Consider the following 7,787-nt stretch of genomic DNA (forward strand, 5'->3'; position numbering starts at 1 on the left):
GCCTAAAATTCCTTGAGTATTTGTAGTATCAGTTTGCGAGCAAATGACCTTAGCACGTTTCCATTTCTAGAACACTTTCAAGAATTATGTACGGGGTTTACACTTGTTCTTACAGAATCAGCACGAATTCTTGGCTCGGGACTTAGGTAGATTTTAACATTTTAATGGAAATAAAAGGGTTTTTTTCTGACATAAAAAATTAGACCTTACGATGAAATACACATAAAAATACAGGTCTGTATCTATACATGTTTATTTCCTTATTGCATATTTTTAAGTTTTGTATTTGTACACTAACTCATATTCATTTATCACGACTTGGAAATATTTTTATCTTTATAGTCTAAAGAAATGTTATTTGGAGCTGAATCGATTCCAAAGACATCAGAAATTCACTACATGAATGGTCTACATTTGTTGGGAATGAATGGACCTTAAAAACCCTCTGTGGCCATCGATGGGCTAGTTATTTTAAAGAATGCATTAACTTCTCATTTGAGGGCTTATTGGCGTAAAAATGATAAATGATGTATTTTCAAAGTGAGGATGTAATAAAAGTGTGGAATGCGTGACGGCAATGCTATTCGGATCTGATTTGGGGTGTATGTGGAGCTTCCGTTACATAATTCAAGAACAGGAGAACTAGCGCCCAAGTATTACGCCATTTCAATTTTAAATCTCAAGAAAGAACGGCTTACCAAGGAAAGTCGAAGATTTTTCAAAAGAAATTTACATAAGAAAGTATTTTTGTCGGATTGCCGTGTTAATTTCTTATAGAAAATATTTTTTTTCTAAAGCAACAAGAGAGATAACTCATGGCAAAAACAATGGTCCGTATACTCATGTTAACCGTTTTTAGCTTCCAAAGAATAATAAAAGATATATAGCTTTCAAAGTCTGAAATATCTTGTTAGTTTTTCATTTAAAAGGCGAATAAAATTTTTCCCAAAACAAACAGTAATAGAGAAAAATATTTTTACAAAAAAAAAAAAAAACCAAAACAAAACACTTGGTTTTTACCATGCCGCTATTTTTTTGCGTTCAAAGGGAAATAACTGAATAAAAGCAATAAACATTTTTAATTTATGACTATAGAGATAATTTCATCATTTATGAATTTTACGATGCTTAAGTGTCGTTTTTACGATGCGTTAATACTCCCACATCTCATAAACATTAACAAACTCCGCCCAGAAAACACGCTCAATGCTCCGATCCCTCTTATCAAAAGATGCTAAGGGAGCTACTTTTTATACCGAGAAACAATAAATAGTAATCGACACTCGTCAAACAGCAGCGATTCATTCATAAAGATCAGTTGTACTCTATAAGTTAGATATAGAGCAATGCCGCAAAAGGGAAATGATGACAGGAATTTTTGTTTACATGACGGAATTTTCCGATCCCCAACACCCCCTCCAACCTACAAATAAAAAATGAATAAATGAGAAAAATGAGTTTTTGAGAAGCGCTTGTGATTTATTAGAATTCCCGCCACATAAACTGGCCTCTCCTTAAACTGTTGTCAGGTGTGTAAACCGATATGCCTTATTTAATTATTTTTCTTCAGAGAAAACCATTAATCAATGTAGGGCAGATATCTTGACATAGATTTGACTAGTGTTTGAATTAGCGTGGATTGCGTCAGTATATTTTGTCTTATATAGATTCTGATTTAGGTTGTGACATTACTGTACTATGACGGTCCTTTGATGAAAGATCATTTTGGAATTTTAAAAACATGTTGTATCGCGATTCCCTTCAGCTACTCTCCCTACTGAACATGTACATGCATGCTTCCATTAGAATTAAATATATATTTTTTTTATTTTTTTCATTTCCGGTATTCTGCGGTATCCGAATGGACGCGATTGAAGTGAGTTGGGGGGAACTGGATCCCGCTCTTTAATGAAATCTTGCTAAGTGTATGGAGGCTCATGGCCTGGAAAACTTCAAAGTCTTCTACGATTCACTGACTGGGCATCGACAAAACGCAAATTGCAGCTTTCATGAAGTCACTGAAACGAAATGAAATGTTGCTGAATAAATCACCTGCAATTAACACCTGTAAATAAAGCAAAGGTTGATACACCATCGGCTGTCATCATAAATTGTTTGGGGTGATTCTACTTATATACAGAAATGGAATGACAATCCAATGGCGCAGCTAGGAAGATGGTGGATCGCTTTAACAAAATTAGATGCTATTGACGAACGCAGTCTCTACTTGTCTGTAATTGTATAGAAAATGTCAAACGTCCAAATCTTTTTGACGGAGAGAAGAAATCAAAAAATAAATCAATAAAATTCTCTCTCTCTCTCTCTCTCTCTCTCTCTCTCTCTCTCTCTGTTTTCAGTCTAATGCATTTATATATGGTCACAAAGAGTAATTGGCACTCTATATCCAAGACTTTTACTACAATGAAAAAAGTTAATTTTGCTGTATGTACAGTATGTATGTATACAAATATAAAATCAATTTGATATGAATACTCTAGAATGGAATTTTATAAACGGATCGCAAAATTTAAGCAATGACCTTAGTGGAAAAGCACGGACATTGAACAAATTATATGAAATAATTATTATGACGTCTTTCGTCCTATATACCAATAGCTTGTTAAAGCGAAGTCTGTAATTATATATAAATATATTGTTTGCGAATATGGAATTCAATGACGACCTCTTAGATAGAAATTGTAGAAAAGCGACATATTTGCTATTAGATATAAATTGTAGCACGATATAGCGACATATTTGCTATTAGATATATGTTGAAGCTCGATATAGCGACATATTTGCTAAAATGAAGCGTACATAAACAAAAGCCAAAATTGTGTAGTGAACGCATTATATAATGTTACATTATATTGATACATGTATATAATGACATTTTGGTACGTAACTAAAATACTGACTGACTCTACAATGCATGATAATGCATGATACAGATAAACTTTACAACAAATCATGTGTGTATCCTTAAGCATTTTGGTTTATTTTAAAAATATGTATATTACAAGTACAATTTTCATCAGCATCTTATTCAGCGAGATCTTTTGAATTTATTTAATTGTAAAATATTGAGAACTAACCGAAATAAAAGCAAATTTAAATTACAATTTACATTACATATGCTAACTATACGACTGTATAGTTGTATAACTTTATTTGTGGAGCAAGTATGCAGTCTATTTGCAGTGGACAATTCTATGCAAATCTCTTGGAGGCTAATTACCTGAAACTTACGACAAGTCTACGTCGTTACTGAAGTCCTTCCTGAATTCCATCGGACTTGAATTGACGAGTGAATCACTAAAACAGAACCAGACCATAATCAAAAGTTTTCATTTGATGATCTCTTATCCTGACGACAGGAGATTAAGTCCTTTTTATCAAATGAAATCAATCTAGTGATATATCATTATTTCATTTTATTCATTGGATAGATAAATCAAATCAATTCTAAGGAAATTATTAAGTTTGATGCCTTTTGAGTTTAACCATGTTTTTAAAAGTGCATAAAACATCTTTTTTCAATTGACTTAAAAAGAAAAATGGAAATAAATAAACAATCGTAATAAAATGATATATAAAAAAAAGTTTCCTCATGTTTCGAAATTCAGAATAAAAAAAACCAAATAAAAAAAGAATAAGTGAAAAAAAACCCCAATCATTCTCCGGAATGTTTGTTCTACATATTTGAATAAGACGTAAATATAATAACCCAGAACATGCGATGCATTAATTGTTATTAGGGCAACTATTATTACAGTGCGAGGAAGTTAGCAGGACGATTCGATGAAAATATTTCACCCCCAACCCGAAATAGCATAAAACCTGACCGGTTCTCACCTAGGCTCTATGTGTAAACAGATTTGAATAACTCATTATAATGATAAATTAGAAATTATGATTTCAGAGAAAGGATAGTGGCGAACCAAACAACGGCTTGTCAACTCATCAAGTAAAATGCAAATAAAAATAATATCATTTATCATTTTTCGCATTCTCTTTACGCCGAGGTGACAAAAAGGTAGTTAAAATTGAAATAAATTAATGTTATATTCAGGCTGTTGTCTTGGAGTTAACTATGAAAATAAATCAAGGCCTAAATCATTAACTTGAGGAAAAACTTAGAATTTTTTTTAAGCAATTCACGAATATAACAAATTCGAATTTTTGACAATGAAATAATTTTAAAAAATAATAATAAAAATAAAGAAATATTGTTCATTTTAAATGTTAATATGTACATGTACATGTATGCAAGTATTAATATTTAATTTTGTTTGAAATAATTTTGTTGAAAATCGTTCGAATTATTGCACTAAAATTATTATTATAGTTGTATTAAATTATTAATTTATTTATTTGTAAATGTGTCGTGGACGGATAGAGAACGAATAAAACTTTCCGGGAAGTTTGACCATTTTATGTGTATGTTGTCAGTTTCCGTATTTCGAAAAATAGGTTGGTCACACGTTAAAATGTCAGTAAAATTCTTGTTAAAATAGGATTTTCAGATGAAGAATTCAAAATATTTTCTGCAAGTGTAATTCTCTCAAAACAAAGTAAGGCCGCTTTTCCACATGTCTTCCTTTCAAATTTATGGCCTCTTCGGTCTTGGAAACCAAGAATTGGGGCGATCGTAAATTAAATCTTAGGCGAAAAAAGTCGACAAATTCATAAAGAGAAAGTTGAAATTATGAGTACTCTCAAAGAGTTCCCGTGAAGCATAATGGCCGGTTTCCCAGGAAGAAACGTCTAGAAACAAAACCGCCACCGCCTGATCCCGGGATCTGGGTTTGTCATTGCCTTGGTCAGACGTGAGGGACAAAAGTGTCCCTGAAGTTTTATCGTCCATTAAAAGACAAAAGAATAGTTAAAATGGGTGTTTAATGCCCATTTGCGCTGACTTTCTTTCTAGAAGTGAAATGTTTACGACTTGTTCAAATTTTATTTCGCAGCTAATTTCGCACGGAATCCGTCCGTTACGACCAAAGCCTTCTTTTCGGATCCTTATAAATAAGACGGGACACTTCAGAAGAATTTCCTTTGACTTTAATTTGTTCAGGCTTGGAAAAAACATTATTTTATTCAGAGTAAACCTGTGAGTAAATGATGAATTTTCTTCCCTCACTCCCGGTGGGTTTCGGTCCCCTTGAAGTTGTTTAATTTTCTTACCACACGAGAGAAAAAAGACCCGGAGGTTCTCCTATTGATGGTCAGTGATGACAGATAGCCCACAAGGAGACGGACAATTGACCATTTTGTTCAACTTGATATTGAATAATAATAGGACGGTCTCAGACGACAACAGGGTGTGTTTTCTGTAAACATTTATCTGGATTAATCCCCGGTGGTCGGCCTTTGTCGGGTAAATGTACGGGTGTGTCGAGGAAATACCCAAATGATGTCCGGTGACACTATGATCAAGTAGAGCTTGATTTCACCAGTCTCCAAACTGTCGATTTTACGTGTAAAGGCTGTATCAGCAAAAATTTAAGATTCCTTTTATCTTTTTTTTTTTTGGTTTTGCGTGCAAAAGTAAAATTCTTGTATACATCATTTCACCGAAAATCCTGAATCAAAACGAAAAAGATTTAAAGCTAACACAAAGATGGATTCGATTAAATGTTTTGGATGAGATTTTGAACTTACTAGTTGAGAATTTAATCCTTTCTTTCTGTTCGACAACACGTGCGCAGAAATAGGACGTTTCGACGTTTTCTGGTGCGCCAGAAGAATTATTTATGTGATTTTGGCTCTAACTCCTCGCCCCACGAGGTCCAGATAAATTACAAGATCCAATTAATCTTTCTTATTTCACATTTATTTTGAAACTGTAGACATGATTAATATCCTGAGATAATCCGCACGTGTTTTAGATTTTATTTCAGTTAACGGTAAGAGTTGTTCCTCTTTGTTCGTAGTTCACTGTAACACAGAGTTGCTTGCTCGCGATATCAATTTAAAAAAACATTATGTAAAGAGCAAAGGAAACTTTTCCCTCCATAATTTTATGAATTTTTTTTAATTATCTGCAAAACATTAATAGTTGATATCGTCGTGACGTCACATAGATTTGGCTCTGGGCGTCCAAAGGATTAGGTCATTTATTAAACGTGTCACTGACTCAAACCAGGGATTGAACATATTAATTGATTTATTTAAATTGTAAAGTTTAAGAACTTGTGGAGAAGTGAAATATAAAATTTGACCCGGAACTGTGCAAACAATTTGGCAATCTGACTACCTGGAAAGGCGAAGCGGACCCTGACTCGAACCCTGCCCCAGGAGCCGCGCGGTGAGGGATACTTCACTGCTGATAACGGCGGAGATCAGAAGATCAAAGCTTACACACAGATGTACAAAACTTTACCTTGGAATGTCGGGGGCCATCGAGTGCAGCTCCACCTGGCCAGAGCCGGGACGATGACGAGCTATTTCCATATCAATCTGATTTGTCTTCATCATGACCAAACTGGGCCGGTGTCAGACGGCGGCCATCAAACTGTCCATGGGCTGACCAAGGCGTTTTTGAAGGTTGTGGTGTGAAAATATTGCCGAGTAACGGCCATAAATCTCCCTCAATCGATGTGCAATGTGTTGACGTTTTATGAAACATATCGCTTTTTGGTAATTCTGTATATACCTACCGTTGATTCTATTAGTAAGCACCAAGAAAAGGTGGACATTAATGGCACATACTTAGTTCAATATATATATGTTGGTGTTTACGTTCGAATTAGCTGATATTCTAATATACATATATCTAACGCATTTGAGCCTTCAAACTACATGAACACTCTGTAAATTGTATGCTTCATATAGATCTATTTGTTTGTCGTATTTGGTAACATTAGGCTACCATTAAAGATTCCTATATATGCTTTAATTAAGAAAAAACTTAATTACGAAGTAAAATAAAATTAACAAAGTCCTTTATCTCCCTGTTCCCAAAATTGAAATGAATAAATAAAATAATACCTATCATATGATTAATACTGTTTAAGTGATTAAAGTATCCCAATAGTTGTTTACGGCAAAATTTATTTCCATGGGTTTACTCGTTAAATGAACGCATACACCGAATGCAGAGATATTTATTTCGGATAATGCCGCAAACTGATTGCTCCCTGTTCTACGGATTCTGTGAAATCAAGACACGCTTACTGTCGAAATTGTCTAATGAGAGTGGGAATGAAATATTTGGGTAGTTATTCTAGATTATTATTAACTGCTTCCGGAATTACACAGAAGCTAAACTACAAATAAAAGAACCCTTTAATAATTTTACCTATATCATCTCAAATCTTTATGGCTCTGAAATCCAATCTGCACTTCCGTAGGGCAACCCCACTTTTTGTACATGACAAATAATCAAAGTATTGAAAGTACTTAAAGACAACGTTTGCATTTAGGTTTTAAAAAGAACACCAAATCTAACTTTAGTTTAGAAATGGTTGTTGTAAGAAATACAGAAAACATTTGTTGACAATATTATCATACTAGACGTAATATTTTGAACATAAATAATATATCTTTAAAGTTTTATAATCACATTAAGTAAAAAAATAAAAACCTGTCTAATTTGTTGTTTCAGAGAAGTTTGCGGGACATTTGGAATAGTTTGTAAGTCATTCATTAGAGTTTAACGTGTTTTATATCAGAATCTTTACTTTCCGCATTACAAAAAAATCTTTGCAAACCCCACGGTGGACTTTAAATTGTCAAATAAACAACGTCTCTTTTCTCCTTACACAGAACTTGTAAAAGTAATT

At 33.5% G+C, this 7,787-nt stretch overlaps 1 long non-coding RNA gene across 2 annotated transcripts; it reads right to left on the bottom strand.

The window, feature by feature from the left end:
* Nucleotides 1-939: 939 nt before the first annotated feature.
* Nucleotides 940-7,587, bottom strand: LOC128181678 (uncharacterized). 2 transcript variants are annotated; one of them, XR_008243358.1, is made up of 3 exons: nucleotides 5,188-7,587; nucleotides 3,239-3,315; nucleotides 940-2,018 (listed from the first exon to the last, which is right to left on the bottom strand). It is a non-coding gene; the product is annotated as an uncharacterized LOC128181678 (long non-coding RNA). The 2 variants fall into 2 exon arrangements; XR_008243352.1 differs by having other exon boundaries at nucleotides 942-2,018; nucleotides 5,665-7,587.
* Nucleotides 7,588-7,787: the final 200 nt, after the last annotated feature.

This window comes from Crassostrea angulata, chromosome 1, assembly GCF_025612915.1.
Source record: "Crassostrea angulata isolate pt1a10 chromosome 1, ASM2561291v2, whole genome shotgun sequence".
Taxonomy (NCBI): Eukaryota; Metazoa; Mollusca; class Bivalvia; order Ostreida; family Ostreidae; genus Magallana; species Magallana angulata.